The 6,148-nt window shown below is 44.3% G+C and overlaps 1 pseudogene; it reads right to left on the reverse strand.

The window, feature by feature from the left end:
- Positions 1 to 895: 895 nt before the first annotated feature.
- Positions 896 to 5,729, reverse strand: LOC147968070 (uncharacterized; annotated as a pseudogene).
- Positions 5,730 to 6,148: the final 419 nt, after the last annotated feature.

The raw sequence follows: 6,148 nt of genomic DNA on the forward strand, positions 1-6,148 counted from the left end.
TTGGAGTAGTGGCTGGTCTCGGGTGAGGTGGTGTCAAGGTTTTGGATGCCAGGGCGGCGACCCTGGTGCTGGGAGCACGGTGCTCATGGGCAGAGCCCGTGGCTTGGTGCTGCTTGGTGGCCATGGCCGTGTGGGCGGCATGGTTGCCGGGGTGTGGCGTTCGGTGGTGGTGATTGTCGGCCGGGGTGAAAACCTGCTCTATCTTCGGACGGACCGGCGGCGGCGAATCATTCCGTTCTTGAAGGCGTCGTCGCAGCCTTCATTGCCCATCGTGTTGCTCCAGGGGAAACCCTAACCCTCGTGTCGGGCGGTGGCGGTGCTCCGGTGTTGTTCCCTTCCTGAAGGCGCCGCCTTGGAGCACACGGTTCGCCATATGCGGCTTCGCCTCTTGGTGGTGGCGTGTTCACGGCCGAGATCTCCGGTTGCTCTTGTAGTGGTAGGGGTGGTGTTGCTGCGCTCAGCATCTTTGTATCCTGTTTTGGGTGTGTGTGTTGTGTTGGCGTGCATTTGTACCGGGTTGTTTATGATCTTTGCTTTATATACAAAGCGGGGCGAAAGCCTTTTTTGGTAATAAGCAGTCAATTTTGGGAGTTGTTGGAGAGCTCCTCGGAAATTCGCGAAGCCTTGACAGTCAGGACACCTTCCATGAGAATGACTACAACTTTTGACTCACAACTCCAAATGATGTGAGGTTTTTTTTGCATTGGAAATATAATTTGATGTAGCTTCTGTTGATGTACCCCTATGGCCCCGTCTATCCACCACATGTGTGTGGCACACCAAAACATTAGAGGTAAAAACTGACAACATCAGCTTCACTTGAAACTTGTTTTCTCCAAAATGGTTGCTTCAAGAGCTCATAGGTTGTTGGGTTTCTTCCATGTGTTACCTAAGTTCAACCAAGGTTACAAGGTAAACTTAAGTTAGCGTTCACCTGATCACTTATTAGTTTGGCGCGACTTCTTGTGATTGGACCTATAATTGTTGGAGACTTGTCGATGGTTGTGGTGTCCTCATCATCCTCCCCCTCTTGAAAAGGAGTCGTCCTCGACTGTGATGGTCCAAAGTATGGAGAGAGGTCGGACACATTGAAAGTTGAACTAACACCATAATCCATCGGAAGGTCAATCTTGTAGGCATTGTCATTTATCTTCGCAAGCACTTTGAATGGACCATCTCCACGTGGCTGCAACTTGCATTTGCATTGATCCGGGGAATGATCCTTCCACAGGTGCACCCACACAAGATCACCTTCTTGAAACAACACCTTCTTTCTTCCCTTATTTGCTCGTTTTGCATATTATTTAGTCATCTTCTCAATATTTTCCTTGGTCTTCTCATGAATTTTCTTCACGAAGTCAGCACGCTTGCTTGCATCAAGATTAGTTCGCTCCTGCAATGGTAAAGGCAAAAGATCTATGGGAGCAGTAGGTTTGAAACCATAAATAATTTCAAAAGGACAAAATTTAGTGGTCGAATGTACTGCCCGTTGTATGCAAACTCCACATGGGGGGGACACTCTTCCCACATCTTCAAATTTTTCTTTAAAACTGCTCTCAGCATCATGGATAGTGTGCGGTTGACAACTTCGGTTTGTCCATCTGTTTGTGGGTGGCACGTAGTGAAAAAGAGAAGCTTTGTTCCTAGCTTTGCCCACAACGTTTTCCAAAGATAGCTCAAAAACTTGGTGTCATGATCTGAAACAATAGTGCGTGGTACTCCATATAGCCGCACGACTTCCCTGAAAAACAAATCAGCAATGTGTGAAGCATCATCGCTCTTATGACACGGGATAAAATGAGCCATCTTGCTAAACCTATCAACCACCAAAAAAACGGAATCACTCCCTCTCTTAGTACGTGGTAATCCAAGAACAAAATCCATAGAAATATCTTTCTAAGGTGTATTAGGAATTGATAAAGGCGTATAAAGTCCACGAGGATTTAGACGTGACTTAGCTTTGCGGCAGATCTCACAACGTAACACGTAGCGCTCAACATCATGCCTCATTCTTGGCCAAAAGAAATGGTCAATCAACACATTCTCAGTTTTCTTTGCTCCAAAATGTCCCATGAGACCACCAGCATGAGCCTCCCGCAAAAGCAACAAACGAACAGAGCAATCTGGGATGCACAATTTGTTAGCTCGAAACAAGAATCCATCATGCAAGTGAAACTTTTCCCAACCTTTTCCCTCACTACACTTTAAGTGTGGTTCAACAAAATATGGGTCATTGACATACAATTCTTTAATGCTTTGCAACCCAAGAATTTTAGTATCAAGTTGTGAGAGTAAAATATGGCATCTAGACAAAGCATCGGCAACAACATTATCTTTTCCTTTCTTGTACTTGACAATACATGGAAAAGATTCAATGAATTCACTCCATTTTGCATGTCTATGATTTAGTTTTTGTTGACCCCTAAGGTGCTTTAAAGATTCATGGTCAGAATGTATCACAAATTCTTTAGGCCACAAATAATGTTGCCATGTTTCTAAAGATCTCACAAGTGCATATAATTCTTTGTCATAAACTGAATAATTTAGAGTTGGACCACTTAGCTTCTCACTAAAATATGCAATAGGCCTACCTTCTTGCATTAGTATGCCTCCAATACCCACACCACTTGCATCACACTCAATTTCAAAAGTCTTACCAAAGTTGGGTAGTGCAAGCAATGGTGTAGATGTCAATTTTTCTTTTAGCTCTTGGAAGGCCTTCTCTTGTACGTTTTCCCACTTGAAGGGAACAACTTTCTTGGTTAGCTCATTCATTGGGGCAGCAATGGTGCTGAAATCATCCACAAACCGGCGGTAGAAACCAGCAAGGCCAAGAAAGCTATTTTGTGGAGGCATCCACTCACGGATGGCTTTGACCTTCTCCTCATCTACCTCCACACCTTTACCTGAAACAACAAAGCCAAGAGACACAACTTTGTCTGTTCAAAATATGCACTTTTCCTTATTAGCATATAATCTATCCTCTCTTAGGACAGCAAGCACACATCAAATGTGTTCAACATGTTCATTCAAATTTTTGCTATAAATTAGGATGTCATCAAAGTAAACAATCACAAACTTGCCAATGAACATTCTAAGCACATGATTCATTAATCTCATGAAAGTACTAGGTGCATTTGTCAATCCAAATGGCATAACTAACCACTCATACAAACCAGATTTTGTTTTGAACGCAGTTTTCCATTCATCACCCTCTCTCATTCTAATTTGATGGTAACCACTTCGCAAGTCAATTTTAGAAAAGATGGTGGCACCACTAAGTTCATCAAGCATATCATCAAGCCTAGGTATGGGGTGCCTATACCTCATGGTGATGTTGTTAATAGGCCTACAATCACAACACATTCAAGAAGTTCCATCTTTCTTGGGTACTAAAAGAACGGGCACAGCACAAGGTGAGAGACTTTCCCTTACATAACCTTTGTTTAGTAGCCCTGCAACTTGTTGCTGAATCTCCTTGGTTTCCTCCAGGTTTGTGCGGTATGGTGGTCGGTTCGGCAATGGGACTCTTGGGACCAAATCAATTTGGTGCTCAATGCCTCTTTGTGGTGGCAGCCCCGATGGTATCTCCTCGGGGAACACATCTTCATACCCCTGCAAAATTTCAGCAACAATGCTAGGAGTGGTAGAGGATAATTCATTAGTAGAAAGGAAATTGTCCTTGTACAAAAGTACAAAGAACACCGAATTGGGTTCTCTCAACTCTCTCATATCCCTTTTCCTAGCCATCATAACTAATCCCTGTTTTGCCCATGTCTTGGTCAATTTAAGCTATGGGGTTTTATTTGTCTTTGGATTCTCTCGCTCACTATGTTGGTGGATGTCACTCAAGTGTTTCTCACTCACTCTCTCCTTCCTTTTTAGACCATCCATCAATATTTCTTCGGGTGTCAAAGGGAGCAAGGATATGCGCTCTCCCTCGTATTGGAATGAGAGACGATTAGTACGGCCGCTGATTTGCACATCACGATCATACAACCAAGGTCTTCCCAACAATAATTGGCACGCTTGCATTGGCACCACATCACATTCCACTTGATCTCGATACTTCCCAATGGAAAACTGAATGGTGACTATGTTGCTTACTCGAAGTGTACCACAATCATTGAGTCATTGCATCTTATATGGACTTGGGTGCCTTCTTTGTTTCAGTCCCAATTTTTCTATTAAATCTGAACTTGCAATGTTGTTGCAGCTGCCATTGTCAACAATAATTCTGCAAACCTTGTCCTTGATGGTGTCACGGGTGTGAAAAATATTATGTTGCTTCCCTTTCTCTTCTCTAGCCGCATTAACACTAAGAACACGATGGGAAACAAAGCAATCTCCCATGTCGGCCTGAATATCACAACCACTCTTCTCGTCCTCTTCATCCTCATGATCATCCGATGCTCCATTATCTTCATGCTCACTCTTAGATTCCCATTCACCTTGTTCATTCACAAAGAGAACTCTCTTGTTTCGACATTCAGAAGAAATGTGACCATGCCCTTTGCACTTCCAACACTCAATATCTCGGCTTCGAGATGATGGTACAGCCGTGGGGTTAGAAGTACTTCCAGCAGCAGAAGGAGCATGCTTGTCAACATTCCTAGGAGCCGGTGATGATGCCGATGAAGCCGCTGTTTGCCGGGTGGCGGTAGGGTGTGAAGTATGCTGAAACTGAGAACCACCATGAGAGGCACTTGGCTGCGACCTTTGCCATGGTGTGGTGGTGCGGCTATGAGATATCCGTCCATGACCACTCCGCTGCACCTTCCTCTCCGTGCGCTTTGCTTACTCTAGAATATCTTGTAGAGTATTATAGGGAAACATCTCCGCAAAATCAGAAATTTCAGTGTTGAGACCATGCAGAAATCTTGCCATCTTTGACTCCTCATCTTCATGAATACGAGCACGAACGATTTATAATTCCATCTCTTTATAGTACTCGTCCACCGTGCTCGTACCTTGGCTGAGACGCTGCAATCTGTTTCGGAGATCTCTTTGATATTGTGAAGGAACAAACCTTCGCCTCATGGCTTGTTTCATGTGTTCCCAAGTGTCAATGTGATCACGACCTAGTAGCAACTGATTTTCTTGGAGTTGGTTCCACCAAGTGAGTGCATAATCAGAAAACTCAATACAAGCAAGGTTTACTCTCTTCAGATCAGTAAGGTTATGGATACGAAAAATCTGATCACACTGCTCTTCTCAATCAAAATATGCATCGGGGTCTTCCTTTCCTGTGAACTTGGGGACGTGCAACTTGATTCTTGCCATGTCATCTCGACCATCTCGATCATGACGTTCTGCACGACGCCCATCTTCAGCAGCACGGCGGTATGGGACACCATCATAATCATCAAAATCATCTCCATGACCACGAGCAACACGCTCATGAGGGTCATAATAGTGCCCACGAGGACCATGGCCTCGCCCTCGAAGTTGTGCTCCTCGCTGCCCTCCATGAGCAGCAGCATCGCGCCCACGAGCAGCAGCCACATGTGCACCATAGCTGTTGTTATCCTCCTCCAAGGCACCGTCAACAGCAGCATGCACGGAATTCTCATCCCCAACTTCCTCAAGTGGGTCAATAGGGTGTTGTTGGTGTCAAACCCTATCACCACCTGCCGGAGGCCGCTCATGAAAAATCCTTTCAAGGTCTTGAACCATGTTCTGTAATTACTGAAAATCAACACGTGTGACCGGGGCATCTTCTTCCCCATGGTTTTCTCCATGAACACTCGATCTAGATCCTGCCATGTTAGTAAGGCCAAAATTGGAATAGGATAATTTTATGGAATCACACAACCTCACCTCTTACTCACCAAAGTTCTTATGAGTTCACATCAGATTGTGCTTCTCCCGGATGTGTTAAAGCGATTGAAAGACAGAGATCAAAGAACTAGCTTCGGTTTTTGGTGGAGCTCGGTGGGGTAAACAAAAAGGGGCTTGTGCTGATATCAAATTGATGCAAACCAAGAAAAACATGTGGATGGATCTGCTCCACCTTTGCACCAAGATTAAAAAACACAACACACAAGCTTCTGAAATTTTTCTACGAAGCTCAAACTTTTGGATCTTACACAACACTTTTTTTTCTCTCTTGACTTTTTTTCCACTCTTTTTTTCTCTTTTTGATTTT

This window comes from Triticum urartu, chromosome 5A (assembly GCF_056163025.1).
Source record: "Triticum urartu cultivar PI428250 chromosome 5A, HENAU_Tu73, whole genome shotgun sequence".
NCBI lineage: Eukaryota > Viridiplantae > Streptophyta > Magnoliopsida > Poales > Poaceae > Triticum > Triticum urartu.